The sequence below is a fragment of the Lycium ferocissimum genome, chromosome 3 (assembly GCF_029784015.1).
Source record: "Lycium ferocissimum isolate CSIRO_LF1 chromosome 3, AGI_CSIRO_Lferr_CH_V1, whole genome shotgun sequence".
In the NCBI taxonomy this organism is placed as follows: domain Eukaryota; kingdom Viridiplantae; phylum Streptophyta; class Magnoliopsida; order Solanales; family Solanaceae; genus Lycium; species Lycium ferocissimum.
In genome coordinates this window covers 38,275,847-38,292,087 of record NC_081344.1, presented here as the reverse complement: position 1 = coordinate 38,292,087, position 16,241 = coordinate 38,275,847, and the positions used below count along the sequence as shown (strand labels likewise).

The following is a 16,241-nucleotide window of genomic DNA, read 5'->3' as shown; positions in this document are numbered from 1 at the left end:
ATGTGAACCCGGACCCATAGGGCGTATAGATGACGAAGATCCGCTACCGACCCTCAAAGCCGGGTCCTACCTCTACCACCAACTGAAGGGGCAATCACGCATAATATGGCCTCCGACCACCACATGAATAGCAAACCTCTCGAACCCAATCAAGATCGACCCCAATGTAACTTCCCACAATGGGAGCATCGTGGCACGGGTGGCCTCGCCTGACCCGAATCACCCCTGAACTGAGATCCCGAAAAGCTCTGACTCGGCTCGGGATGAGTAGATTTATCAAATCTCTGGATTGAAAATCGTGGAGGCGCACTAGTCATAGAATGGCCTGAATGCCTCGAAAACTATTGTGTGTGCCCGCCTCTATACTCGCTCATCAGACCCGAAGATCTAGCCCTTTTGTTATGCCCTCTATCATGCTCACGTTCACTCCTTTGTTGTTGTAGAATTTCCTCTAAATTTTGAGCATGGGCCTGGATGCGTGAAATATCCATATTATCCTGAAGGGACGCAGTCAAGCACCTATCCATCAAATGCGGCCCTAGGCCTTTCACAAATCGGTGCACTCGGTCACCCATATCCGCTACCATGGCCGAAGCATACCTAGCCAAGGAATTGAAGCGGAGACTATACTCTAGAGCACTCATGCTTCCTTGCCTCAAATTTAGGAACTTATCGGCTCTAGCTCGCCGAACTTCTGGGGGCAAATAATGTCGGAGGAAAGCATCTACAAATTCTTGTCATATGAGAGGCGCACATTGGTTCCCGTGAAGCCATCCAAACCGTGTACCAATGAACCACAACATCCCTCAATCTATAGGATGCTAACTCCACCGATTCAGTGTCCGAAGCATGTATCAACCGAAGTGTCCTCAACATACCATCAATAAAATTCTAAGGGTCCTCATCCGGCTTTGATCCAAAGAATTCCAGAGGATTCAAGCTAATGAAATCATGGGCCCTTGTACTAACAGCCCTATCACCTTGCCCTGTACTTTGCCGCTGAGTCTGGGCAGCAACCAATTGAGTAAGCAAATGAATGGCCTCTTTTACATCTTAGCCTGAAGCATCCGGTGGAGGAGCCGGAGGTGCTGGAGCTGGGGCTGAGGCTCCCTCACGCTCCTCTGAAATAGGTTTTGAATGAGAAGACTGAGATTGAGCCGCATTCTGGGACTCACTTTCCTCTACAATCGTTGGTGGCGCTCTTTCAGCCCGCTTTTCTATCACTGTCTTGCCCTTTTGGGTTGCCGTAGCCTTTCTCTTTACAGGCATTTCTGAAATACATAACACACGGTTAAGAAGTAGGAAGTTCTTATATCATAGCTCTATCGCACGATCTTATGAAGAAAGAAGGTCATTCATTCCTAAAATGCCCGCAGCCTCTTGTTTATAAATGTGGCGCGCAACACACCCAAAACCAAGACTCTACTGGACATGGCTCGTAGACACACCCTAGGACAGAACTGCTCTGATACCACTTTTGTCACGACCCGACCGGAGGGCCGCGACGGGCACCCGGTGCTAACCCACCCAGGCACCTCTTAACATACTTTCACATTTACATATAGGTGAGCCACATAGCTAAATCATACTTTCCATTCATCAATCATACTAATCCCATTGGGCGACAATTCATTTATATCATCATTAGCAACTATGCCCATATCAATGTACATAAGCCAACGAGGCTAACAAAATAATATCCAAAATATGGGCCGACAAGGCCAAACACATCTAACCATATACACATGTCTACGAGCCTCTAAAAAGAATATGTCATATCATATAGGTGGGATAGGACCCCGCCGTGCCCATAATTATGTACATAAAAGAATCAATACCAAAAACTGTAGCTCCCAATGAAATGGAGCTCCGCTATGTACGCTCTGAGTAATGAGGCTATGGATCAAGTCTGTCTCCCAGGCCACCTGCGGGCATGACGCAGCGTCCACAAACAAAAGGACGTCAGTACGAAGAATGTACTGAGTATGTAAAGCATGATCAACATTTATATGAAAGCATAATAGACAACATATGAAATAGCATAGGATGGGAGATAATAGTATCATCGTCATAACACTTACTTGCTTCTCATAGGGACTTTCCATTTGTAATGCGTGATTGCGTACATACATCCATATCCGTATCCGTACTCGTTTACATTCCATACCCGCATTCGTATTCGTAGTCATATTTCTATTCATACTCGTATTCATTTACATAATCATATTCATAGCATTTCTGTATTCATAGCATATTCGTATTCATATCATATACATAGCATTTACATAGCATACCCGACCATGAAGGTTCGGTGTTTCATATACCTGGCCCTACCAAGGCTCAGGGTTATACATACCTGGCCCTACCAAGGCTCAGGGTTATCCGTACCCAACTGCAGTGGTGTGCGCGCATTATATATATACATATTTACTATGTTCTACCCGGCCATATAAGCTTGGGGTTTCATAATAGCCATACATAGGCACATATACATATAAGCTCATAAGCATCTTTAGCATCATTACTATTGTTTCATTACATCTATCCCTAGGGGATTACTCGTCGTATAAGGAATTTAGTACAATCGTAACATATCGAGGATCATGAGCTTAGTAGCTTTTTAGGGATAGAATCATTGGAGAATATCATAGGCTCATAGAAGAATAGATATTTGGCCAAAGAACCATGCCTTATGAAAGAAGGGTTAGCCTTACATACCTCTTCATTCAATTATTCTATCACTTGCACGCTCCACTTTAATGCTCACGTTTTTACCTTCATTAGAGTACGTACTAACATTAAAAAATCGATAGCTTAGCATACATGACTAAAGCTAGAGAAAATTGGACAGCATCTCCTTTATTTATACGACTTCCTCCATATCATATATCAACTCCCAAACATCAATAATAACATTCACAACTCAATTCACTTCCAATCATCCATATTCATGGTCATAACACACGATTACATTCATTCATATACAACGTCTATCCCATGTTCTCAATATCATTTATAACATGATTATAATCATAATGTATCAAGAATCATGACTCAATCCAACTATTACTCAAAAGTGACACTATTCCCACATTCATGACCCATTTTCTATTTCCTTCTATAATCCAAGTGTTTCAACTTTCAAATACCTTAAACAACATGGAAATACCATAAAACTTACCTTAGATGGTGTAGGAATAAACCTCGGGTGCAAACACTTCACTTGAGCAAAACCCTAGTTTCACCTTCACTTGGATTTCTTGTCTTGAATGAACTTTAATGGGTTTCTTACACTTGATTCACTTAGTTTGATGTAGTTGATCACTAATATCTCTTGAATTTTTATGGGAGAAGTGTTCTAGAGAGTTCTAGAGAGAAGGAGTGAAAAATGGAAATGAAATAATGAACTTGGTCCCCTTTTTAATAACTCAAAAATTTGATCTGTCGGGAAAATATACGGACACTTATACGGTCTGTATAAGTGACCGTGAAATCCCCCTTCAACATCTCGCCTCTGTGACCATTGTACGGCACATTGTACGGTCCGTATAAGTGACCGTATAATCCCATCAGTGAGGGACCTTCTCTGTGACAATTCTGCGGACCATTATACGGACCGTATAACATTATACGGACCGTATAATCGACCGTGTAACCCATCTTTTCACTGATCTTGTTCTCGTCACTTCCTTTGATCTCCAATCCTTGTGGAACCTTCTTAACACTTGTTTATCACCTCATTAACAATCTAAGGCACGTTATAACTCTTCTCCAAAACTTTATTAAGTCGTCGTTAACTTGTGACTCGTAAATCCTTTCCGATGCACATCGTATGCCTTGTCTTCTCTTGGCAAACTTTCTCCTCTTACTTCGAATACCTTTGAATCTTAATTAGGGTCATCAAATGTCATTCCTTACTTATCGAAATACCATATACTTCGTGCTCTTCATTAGCCTATTCGCTGTGCATTAACGGGAAAAATTTTCCGAGGTGTAACATAATGTACCCATGACCACGTCTGGGGAGGACTCAAGATCCTATCACCCGGCTAATGCATAGATATGGGGCGGAGGGGCACTCGAACTGGATGTTCCCCCTCTGCCTCTGCCACAACCTGATAGCATCTGTGAGCCTTGCCCCACAGGGAGTAGGGACGATGAGGAACCGGCTGCTGATCCTGCAAGATGAATTCTACCTCTGTCACCCACCGATGGGCAGTCACGCATCATATGCCCAATCTGACCACAGACGTAACAAGCATCAGAACCTCGGAGACACTGTCCCGAATGCAGCTTACCACACTGGCTGCATCGTGGTACTGGCGGTCTCCTCTGGCTTGGATCGCCTCTATACTGGGAACCCGAAACTCTAGAGCTCTGACTCAGTCCAAAATAGATAGGGCGATCAAGTCTCTTGCTCGCAAATCAAGGAGGTGCACTAGTCACAGACTGACCTGAATACCTGGAGTACTGCTGCCTCTGACCCCCTCTATACTCACTACTAGCACCTGCAGATCTGGCCCTCTTACTATGCCCTCTATCAAGATCACGCTCACCCCTGTGCGGCTGCTGCTGCTCCTTTAAATTTTGAGCATAGGCCTGAATACGGGAGATGTCCATCCCCTCCTGGAGCGAAGCTGTCAAGCAATCCTTAATCAGATGTGGCCCCAAGCCACTAACAAACCAATGAACATAGTCCCCATGTCGGCTACCATAGCTGGAGCGTATCTAGCTAAGGAATTAAACCGGAGGCTATACTCTCGAGTGCTCATACTCCCCTGTCTGAGATTTAAAAATCTGTCAGCTCGAGCTCGCCGAACCTCGGGTGGCAAATAATGGCGAAGGAAGGATTCTACGAACTCTTGCCATACCGGGGGAGGCACATTTTCCCCTCTCAAAGAAACCCAGTTATTGTACCAAAGAACGGCTATATCCCGCAATCTATAGGAAGCCAATTCCGCTGACTCCGTATCGGAAGCGTGTATTATCCTCAACGTCCTCAACATCTCGTCTATAAAACCTTGCGGGTCTTCATCCGGATTTGACCCATAAAATTCTGGAGAATTCAGGCTGATAAAATCATGGGCTATTGCGCTAACTGCTCAGTCACCTTGACCCGCACCCTGTCGCTGAGCCAGGGCGGCAACTAGCTGGGTCAGTAATTGAATAGCCTCCATTATCTGTTAGCCCGAAGCGCCTGGTGGAGGAACTGGAGGTATTGGAGCTGGGGTTGAAACCCCTTCTTGCTCCTCTAAAATAGGCGAAGTGTGAGAGGTCTGAGGTGGAGCCTCATTATGGGACTCACCCTCCTCAATATGTACCGGGGACCCCTGCTCGCCCGCCTTCCCCCTTTCCCCGTCTTTCCTTCGGGGAAGTCGTTGCTATCCTCTTCACCGGCATCGCTGAAATCATAGAGCACAATTAGGAAAAGGAGAAACCTTACATTACAGCTCTATCGCACGATCTATGAAGAAGAAAGAAGGTCAACTATTCCTAAATGCCCCCGAAGCCTCTTGTTTATAAGTATGGCACGCTTCACAACCATAAACAAGACTCTACTGGACGCGGCTCGTAAACACACCCAAGGATGAACTGCTCTGATACCATTTCTGTCACGACCCAACTAGAGGGCCATGACGGGGACCCGGAGCTAGCCTACCGAGCACCATCTAGCATACTCTTTCTCCTTAATCTCGGTGGACCATACATCTAACTCTCAACTAACACTATATGCATGAAGGTACATTCTCAAATGAAACTCATTATACGATAACCATTAACTTCATGTCATTTACTTATTTACATACAAGCCCTCAAAGCTACAAGAATGATATACAAAATGTGCATTAATGAGATCATGAGTTCTAACTATCCACATATGTCTATGAGCCTCTATCTGGAGTACTGGAAAGCATAAGGATGGGACAGCACCCCGTCATGCCCAAATATATACACACAAGAAATATACCAGTAGACTGTAACTCCGAAGTAGTGGAGTGCTCCTGAGTCTCCGCTGATAAGGCTCCTAGGGATCATATCCGTCTCCCTGTCTACCTGCGAAAATGAACGCACCGTCCATCAAAGAAAGGATGTCAGTACGAACAATGTACTGAGTATGTAAAGCATGAATAATAACATAATAAAGAACAAGGGAACATGAGATAAAGAAATAACCTATATATTCAACTGCCTCTTAAGGCGAGAACCATGCATGCTAGAATTAACTTATAAAGCATCATAAACATATATACATAATCATCATTAGCCCACGTCCAGGCCTCCTGCGTCCGGGGTAACCATCACACGCTACCCACTAGTGGTGTCATGCCCGGCCAAATAGGCACGGTGTTATCATTATCCATAAGCCGCCCACCGAAGTGGTGTCATGCCTGGCCAACTAGGCGCGGTGTAATCATATATATACATATAGCATGCATGAGAGCCCAATCAAAGCTACAACTCCATCGGAGTGACATAAGGTCGGTGACCTCCGATTATGTTATGGAACAATTTTTGTAGTTGTATCTCACCTTGAAGGAACAATAATCATAAGGTGAGATCATCAATAATGAATAAGATTAATAAAAATATGACAACCCATTGATGTCATGAGAACATTGAGAACTTTAAGCTTTAGCCTTTCTAGAATGGAATTCATCATCATAAATATCATCACTGCCTTGTCATGCTTGAGGAAATTACAATATAAGCTGAGACCAGCTATCATGAATGTCGTTAGGAATTTCATAGTAAGTGCAATTATATAGTAAGAGTTCTGAGAGTTAAGGTTCTCTAAAATTTCTAAGAACAAGAATAATATGGATAACATATATGGAATTATAACATAGGATTCGTGCCTTTGAAAGAAAGGGGAGTAGCCTTACATACCTTTATGTCTCCTTAACGACTAAACGTGTTCCTCCAAAGCTCGCAACTCTACATTCAAGAGAATTCGTACTAAGTTTAGGTCATTGAAAACATGCTTAAGTTCAATTTAGAGCAACTAAAGGGCTAACGGAATTTGGGCAGCATTTCCCCTATTTCTCTAACTTTCACCATATCATAAAATAACTCCCAAATCACACTATCAACATCCATAATATCATATTCAAGTAATCATATTCAATTTAACATCAATTCCAACCAAAATCCCCTTTTCAAGTTTGCACCATAATCATCTTCCTTACTACAACATCCATGGCCTCTCCACTTTAATTATTTTCCTTTCTAGGGGTCACTAAACCTTTACATCCATCCAACCATATAAATGAGATGAAAAACATACCTTATTTTCAAGGAACCTCACCTAGATCAACTCCCTTTGAGATCAAGTTCATTCCAAGTTTGAAAGGAATCAAGAACAATCACTTTTCTTGGATTACATTGGGGTGTAAATGATGATTCTCTCTTTAGATGGTTATGTAAAGGTGTGGAGTGGTATGGAACCTTCAAGAACTCCTTGGAAGTGTCTAGAGTGGTGGAGAAATAAGTGGGAGAAGTTAGAAATGAACTTAGGGTCGTTTGAGATTTAAAAAGGTGGCACTTTCGCCCCCCGACCGAGTTGGCGGAGAGTATGCGACCTTGCACACTGAGTGTGCGGTCGCACACTCTCCCTACCACTTAGGGGAGGTGCTGGGCAGTGAGCTCTCCCAATTTGGGGAGTTAGCGCACAGTGCGCAGCTCAGCACACTCAGTGTACGGGCGCCCACTGCCCCATTTTTCCCGATTTCGCGTAATCATGCTCTCTTTGGTTCGTTTGAACTCCAATCCTTATGAAACCTTCTTGGAACTTATATAATACTTCATTAGCCATCCAAGGGGCTTGATATCTCTCCCTCAAAGTTATGCTAAGAAAGGCTTAACTCAAATGATGTGAAATTCTCCCAAACAAGGCTCTACCTTAATCTTCTCCGCCGAGTTTTCTTCTTCTGCCCCAAATGTCTTTGGAATCTTAATTAGAATTATTAAGTATCATTTCTTACTTGTAGGGTCTTCATGTACACCCTAGACTCGCGTTAGTCCACTCATCATGTGGATAACATGAATCTCCCCCAAGGTGTGACATACATGTTCATTAAAGTGACTCTAAATTATATAAGGTTGACATTGTTTCCATTCTCCCTGTCGTAAAAAAGCAAAACAATGGTTGACTAACGAGCCCGCAAATTCCATCCACACATGGGATAATCTTGCTAAAAAATTCATGCTTAAGTTCTTTCCGTCTTGGAAAACTAAGGCGCCCAGGAGTAAAACTTTGGGGTTTGCACAAGAGCAAGGGGACAACTTTGTATGATGTATGGGAACGATTCAAGCAATTGCTTAGAGATTGCCCTCATCATGGGCAGTTTAAGGTTATAATAAGCTACACTTTTCTGGATGACATATATTCTGTTATAAAGGCGCACCTCGCCATTACTTGTGGAGGGCAGTGCATGCGAAACAATTCTAATGAGCTTAAAGCACTTTTCGACAAATTCACATCGGATAATTAGAATTGGCAAGGCAAGGTGAGTTGATCCGCTACTCTAAATAAGGTAGATGTGACTGAGGTGGATGCTATGAACTTATGAAAGTCCAGGTGTCCGAACTACAAAACCAACCCAGAATGATCAAGGCAGCATTAGCACATACAGAACCTCCTATTCAACAGGTAAAACCAGTGATGCAAGTGTAACTAGAGTCGGTATGTTCTATAAGACAATATGAGCAGAATCTGAAAAACTATCCTAACTCACTGGGGGCAGTAATTGATTAAAAAGAAATATCTGAAGATTCTTAATGAAATAAGCGCCTTATCCTAAACTATGAGCAATATAGCAACAAAAGTGGAAACGACTAGAGACAACAAGAGAGGGTGCAGAGTCACTTATTGGCCAACAACTTGTTATCTTTTTTTAATTATTATTTTCTTTAAAAAAGTTACAAGTCGTTGGCCAATATACAACTTGCAAATAACATTTTGTTTTAAAAAAAGTTGTGCGGCCACAGACAAACGTCCATTTGGTGTGGGCCGTCTAGATGCATATATAAGGGTTTGTCTCAATTTTAACAACCCCTTTTAATGTCGTTGTTTCAAAAACAGTTCCTTTAAGCTCGTATAATCCCCCAATAGTGAGGATTGCATTATATATAATCTCACGATATAATGGTATGATTTCAATAAGGGGTCGTTTGGTAGATAGTCGAAATTATCCCGAGATTATAATTCCCGGACTAATTTATCCCATCTATTGGGATTATTTTATACCATCTAAAAGATGGTATAAAATAATCCTAGCATAAGTGGGATAAGAAGGTATAAGCTAGGAAATCTCAGCACTAATTTTTGTACCATATTTGGTACAAGGTATAAATTTATCCCAGGATAAATTTATACCTTCTACCAAACATGGTACAAAAATTAGCGCTGGGATATCCCAGCTTATACCTTCTACCAAACGACCCCTAAAGTTACTTGATTCCACTACTTCAAAAAATATATATATATATAACAGAACAAATAAAAGTAATTTCTCTTTGCATCACTCATCGCACATATCGTTCTCTACGTAAAACTATTACTCCCTCTATCTCAATTTATGTGATACACTTTTCTTTTTATAGTTTGTCTAAAAAAGAATGATACATTTCTATATTTAGAAATAATTTAACTTAAAACTTCCCCTTTTACCCTTAATGAAATGATTTACAGTCACACAAATATCTATGGCTTGTTTTAGACCATAAATTTTAAAAATCTTCCTTTCCTTTTTAAACTTTGTGCCTGATTAAATTATATCACATAAATTAAGACAAAGGGAGTAACAATTAAACGTGGTAGCTTTTGACAAAATCAATGAGTATTTGTTATGCATGGTTCATACATATAGTATGGTGATGTAACAGCATGTCGGCCTGCACATGTGTGAAGTGCTAAAATTTGACCAATTCCTAACGTATCAAGCTGCAGTGTTCAATCGTCTGCCTTGCACGCATATCTTGCTTTATTTATGATTCTGGGAACTAGTACTAACATTTATTAAAAGGTTGACTTTTGATCGTTTGAAATCTAATATACTACTCTCATTGTTCAAAAAAAATTATCCTTTTTTTCTTTTTAATCGATTTCAAAAAAATTATTATTTTTTTATATTTAGAAATAATTTAATTTTATGAGATGATTTACAACCACACAAATATTTAAAACTTATTTTGGATCACATATTTTAAAAGTCTTTCTTTATTTCTTAAATTTAGTGTAAATCAAAGGAGAACAATCTTTTTAGGACGTTGGGAAGAGAGTATGTTAACTTCCGAAGCTATGACACAGTCAATGAAGTCAAGTGAATTGGTCATTTTTTCAATAAAAGAAAAAAGAAGAAAAGAATATATAGGCAGTGACATATTCAAAATTGTATAAAAAATAATGTCGTTTATATATGGTCACAATTCGTCTTATAAATCCAAAATGATATTTTTATGTAGTTTTGTAAGAGATCTCAACATATATATATATATATATATATATATATATATATATATATATTAGTAAATGTTATTTACACACACGGTATATACACGTATGTATCATGAAAAATATTGACAAAGTGGGTTCAAATGAGACTCTTGATTATTAGGAAATTTTAAAAAAATATACTGCTAACATAATATATTAATTGCACCTGATTTCATGAGTTTCTTGTATATAATAAATTATCTTCCGCCAGTTCCACGACTATTTAGATTTTTTATCAGACTCTCCAATGTAATCCAAGGTTCAATCATTATACAATGCATCAATAATATAAAATTTTAATTTGTATTAGAAGGTATTTGAGAAGTCTTAATAGTCCCTCTAGTATTCAAATATTTCCTTAAAGTCTAAGGCTAAATAACAAATGCAAGGATATTTATAATTTCTTAGGAAAAAAAAAAAACAGACCAAATAACCCTATTTTGAGTTAACATCTATATAGATATTTTTTTCTTGCAACAGTGTTTATACACCTGGTATACAAGATTATATAATATTATACATCTATTGTAAGTAATGTATCAGCCTTGTATAAAGGGAACAATTGTGTACAAGAGGTGTTTATACACACTTTTACAATGTTATACAAAATTGTGCAATATTATATATACAAACTTATAGAAAAATTGGGTTCCGTCTCCTACAAACTTCAACTTGCGAAAACATCACCAAATAGCTCAAATCTTCACCGAATAGCTTCAAATTTTGACCACAACTTCAAAGTGATATAACCCAACGAACCCTAATCATTAACTTTTAAAAAAATCAACAAATCAAAAAATCCATTTGAGTTTTCAAACTTTTAAAACCCCAACAATGTAGTTTTAAAGTTTTGGCTTTAATCCACCACGAATGTTAAATTTGTGTTGATAAACATTAATATCACTTTCAATCAATTTCTAAGCATTAAAAAAAAATTATAACCACTAATTAAAGAATTATTACCTTTTTCCTAAGTATTTCAAAACAAATAATAAACACCAAGCTAATTGGGATAAAATCTGGAATTATAAACTTATTTGTATAGAGTGTAAAAATCTCTTACTAAAAAGGTGTCTTCGTAACGGTTCTGGTCTTCTGGACACAGATAGACTATGCCAAAAACAATAACACTAATCGGATATGTCCAACTTATTTTAGAGATTATCGATAGGTATAAACTAATTAACTAAAATCCTTATCGATAGCTTCTTTTCGTATTAGACATGACAGTATTAACTTTAAAATCTTTATTGTTTAATACTCAACTGGAATTGCACGAAATGCTCATTCTAGAAACTTTTTTGAACTTACTAAAGAATTGCATCAGAAGTAGATAAATTAATGTATAGTAGACGAGTCCATTTGGTTCTGACATTTTCTATCATCTGTTTTAGAAATAGATTGTGTTTAATCATAAGAGAGATGTAAATTAAGAAAAGAAGCAACATACTACTCTTAAATATCTATTTGGCTAAAGAACAAAAAAAAAATGCTTGAATGAGTGTTTAATTTGGACTAGGTCTAGGACACGAGTTTAACTTGTATAAAAATTTCTTGTTTATTTGTTCAAGGTTATGTTGAATGCTTAGATAAGAATTAGCCAATAATAGGAACAATGATTGTGTATCGATTAACAACAATGAAAAAATCGCAGAACTTGTGTTGAAAACTGCTCCAAGTCTACTTCAAATCTCTTGAAAACAAAATTCTATCTACGAACTAGATATCTTTTCTCTAATTGTATTTATGGGAGAATTAGCAAAAAGTATTTTCTATTCAAGGAAGAAGACAAAGTAGAGTTTCTATTCTTAAAGAGAAGCAGTTCTAGGAAGTTCTCTTAATTCAGTACCTAATATATTCACGTACATAGTAGCGCTGAAGTTATAGTATGGCCAGTGGCATACACATAATTTTCTGTAAGCAATTTCGATATTTTAACCTAGCTGGAAGCATTGTTGACGTTCCGGTTCACTGAGCTCAGTACTTTGGGTGCAGAATATAAATTTATGAGTAAAAATTTACTAATTTAAATAATAACTCAATGATCGCCTAATCCACGTGGTATGAATTGCATGCTACAGTGTTCTCACCTTATATTAGCACATGTTTCTCATTCTTTTACTCATTCAACACCATATAAATTTTGGTCTAGGCACCTCTAGATGTATAACCCACGCTTCAATAATCCTCAAATACATCTTCTTAGAGAAACTTGCATCTGACTTACAAAACAAGTCATAACAGGATGATGGAATTCATAAGTCTGACTAGTTGTCAAGACCAACCTTCACAAATGACCTCATACTAGTCAAGGTTGTATTATGTCTCATTTCTCACATTCCTCAATGTAAGAGGTGATTGCTCGTGTGAGAGAGTCAATATTGCAACTTGTTCGACACACTTCATCAACAAAAAAACACATCATCACATGCATACGGGATATGAACATAAATTCAAAATTCAAATATTGATGAGCGTATTATAACATTCAAAATATTTTAAAACACATAAACATGGTTATAGCCATCGCAAATTTAGATCCTTAACATGTTTCTCAAATAGGTCTCTAGATACTGCCTTTGAAAAAAGGTCAGCTATCATATTTTGCGTAGGTATGTATGTAAATTAATTTCTCCACTTGTTACTATGTCCCTCCCAAAGTTATACTCGATGTCAATGTATTTGGTCATGATGTAATGCTTGGGATCCTTTGTGTATGCAATAGTGTAACGACTCGCTAAGTCGTTGTTACACCCCGTAGTTTCGTATGTTCAGATTCGAGCTACCTTTCAGGAGGTATGTGAGATGATACGCGTTTATCTTATGGTTATGAGAGTTTAAGTTCATATAATAAGCCATGGAAGGATTGGAGAAAGAATATTTTTTAGTATATGTGAAGTTTTGAAAGGTACAATCATGGGAAGTACGTAGCAATGAAGTAAAAGATGAATTACGATCTCTTAAGTCGTAACCGGGAAGGAAAACCTCGGAACAAAATAACATGACCATTATCAAGTATGATTAAGGATAAATATCATGTATGGAGAGTTTCGGAAGATTCGGGGCAAGCAAATCGAAGAAAATAAGTTTGTCGAAAATTTGGAAAAAAGTTGGCAGAACTTTGGGTCAACTTTGGAGGGGTATATCTCTAGGTATATTAGGAGTTTTAAGGTGTTTCAAAAGCCTAAAATGAATTTCTTCGAGTCTAGTTTCCAACGCAACAAACCTCTTGTCAAAAAGACGTCGGAGGAGGGAGTTATGGCCATTCTAAGATAACCCATCAAAGCTGCCAAATGGCTTCCGCGGGTCCCACTTGGGAAAGTCGGTGGAACCGACTTATGAGGGGCATAAAAACCACCCATCAACCCCATTTTTTCAGAATTTTACACTCTCATGAGTTCTAGAAATCTCCCAACACATCCCCCAAATATTTATAGCCCATTAAATCAAGAATTTAACAAGATTACACCAAACTAGTCCATGAAAGGTGATTGTTCTTGCTTCTACTTGATGTTGTGGTGAATTTGGTCTTGAAAAAAATTGGTGTGGCTAGAGTTCTTCAAGTATAAGGTATGTTTCATCCTATCTCTTATGTTGAGTTGATTTGAAGGATTAGCAAGTCTTAAAAGTGAAAATAGTTAGGGAGGAAAGGTCATAAAGTGTTGTGTTGTAGTTGTTGTGTTATGGACTGTTTTGAGCATGTTGTGGCCGTGTGGTTGGACTGATTTACATGTATATGGATGATATCTAATGTTGTTGGTGTGTTGGTAAGGTTACGCTCCTTGATTGGGAAGAAAGGAAGTGTATATTGTTGTTGTATATTGAAAAACATCGTGTCGGATGTTTTATGGAATATTTTGGTATTGATGATGATATTGTTGATATTAGTATTGCTATTGTTGTTGTTTTGTTGGTATTGTGATTTCGGGCTAGGCACATAAACGGGGGATATCTTTGCCCGAATTTCGACAGATTCTAAAAGAATTTTAATTAAAGGCTTGAGACAAGTGTATGACGGTTAGTCTAACAATAGTATGAATGGTTTTATATGTAGATTACGAGACTACGAACGATCGTAAATAGATTGCATGACGGGAGGTAGGTTGGAAAGTCGAGAAGTGAGTTTCCAGGTATGTTAAGGCTAAACCTTTCTTTCTTAAGGCATGATTCCTTTGTTGTGAACCTATACATGATATCTTCAACGACCTTGTTTCTAAAAGTACCAAAGCTTATAGTTCCCGATGTTCGTATGATATCATTGAGCTCGTTTCATGACTATAGATGTTATTCATTATTGTTGATCTCATGTTATGATCTTTTTCCTTCAAGGTGAGATATGTTCATGATGATAGTTCCATAATGTTAATCGGAGGTTTACCGACCTTATGTCACTCCGATTCGTTTAGAAATGTGTACTTAGATAATAACTTGTGGGACATAAATAGAGTACTAGCAGAGGATCCGCAATAAGTTATTTGATGCAAGAAGAAATGCTTATGATTGATCTCAAAGTCTGGTTAATGTTTAGTTAAGCGATAAGAGGTCCTTATGGCCCAGAACTGTGCTTATAAGACTTATGTGATCGTGTATGCTGTAACGGACAAGTGATGGCCATGAGAAGTATATAAAGATTACTCAGGGAGACAAGGCCATGATGGTGATTATAATTACCACTGGTCTACGACCAGTTGGGCAGATATATATTTACCACTGGTCTACAACCAGTTGGGCAGTTATGTATTTACCACCATGCTACGGCTGGTTGGGCAGTTATTACCACCATGCTATGGCTGGTTGGGCAGTTATTACCACCGAGCTACGGCCGGTTAGGCAGTTACCACTGATCAGTCGGGCAGGAGTGCTCTACCGTCGGGCGATAATCGGATGGGCAGTTTCCACCGTGCTACGGCCGGTCGGGCAGTTACCACTGATCAGTTGGGCAGATAGCACCAGGATAACATGTAGGTCAGGATCACGGTATTATGCATAGCTGGAGTTAAGGATATAAGAGCATAAAGAGACATGTGTACTGGTTTCTCATTAGTAAGCCAAATGTGCCAAGTTGATTCTTATCCTTCTTATTTGCAGCATATGTTTATTATGTTACATTTCCGCCTTACATGCTCGGTACATTATTTATACTGAAATCCTTTCTTGTGGACGCTGCGTTCATGCCCGCAGGTGTAGATAGACGGGACGAGGATCTTCCACAGTAGGCTGCTTTCAGGTACTAGTTTTGATTTATGGACTCCACTTCTTCCTGAAGCATTACCGAATCTGGGTTGTATACGTATTTTGTGTTAAGGGTATGTCGGGGGCTCTATCCTGACTTATATACTTAAGTCATGTTCATAGAGGCTTTGTAGACAGATTCCTGTGTACAGCTCAGTTATGTTTGGTTAGTGGACATGTTAACGTCGCAGGCCCATTGTACATATACGTATGCATGATATTATATTCATAATTGACCTTCTTGGCCTTATTTTGCCATTGGAGACATAGATGACGCAGGCACAGTTTGGTTCGCTCGGCCCCAGTAGGGTGTCGGGTACCAATCACGCCTCACCAAGGTTGGGATGTGACAAATTGGTATCAGAGCAGGTTTGTCCTAGGGTTGTCTGCAAGCCGTGTCTAGCAGAGTCTTGTTTATGGTGTGCAGTGCACTACATTTATAAATAGGAGGCTGTAAGGCATTTAGGAAGATTTCCTTTCTTTCCTATCTTAGATCATGCGATAGAACCGTGTT

The 16,241-nt window shown here is 39.0% G+C and overlaps 1 non-coding gene across 1 annotated transcript; it reads right to left on the bottom strand.

The window, feature by feature from the left end:
• Nucleotides 1-8,237: 8,237 nt before the first annotated feature.
• LOC132051303 (small nucleolar RNA R71) lies at nucleotides 8,238-8,344 on the bottom strand. The gene has a single exon (XR_009413675.1). It is a non-coding gene; the product is annotated as a small nucleolar RNA R71 (small nucleolar RNA).
• Nucleotides 8,345-16,241: the final 7,897 nt, after the last annotated feature.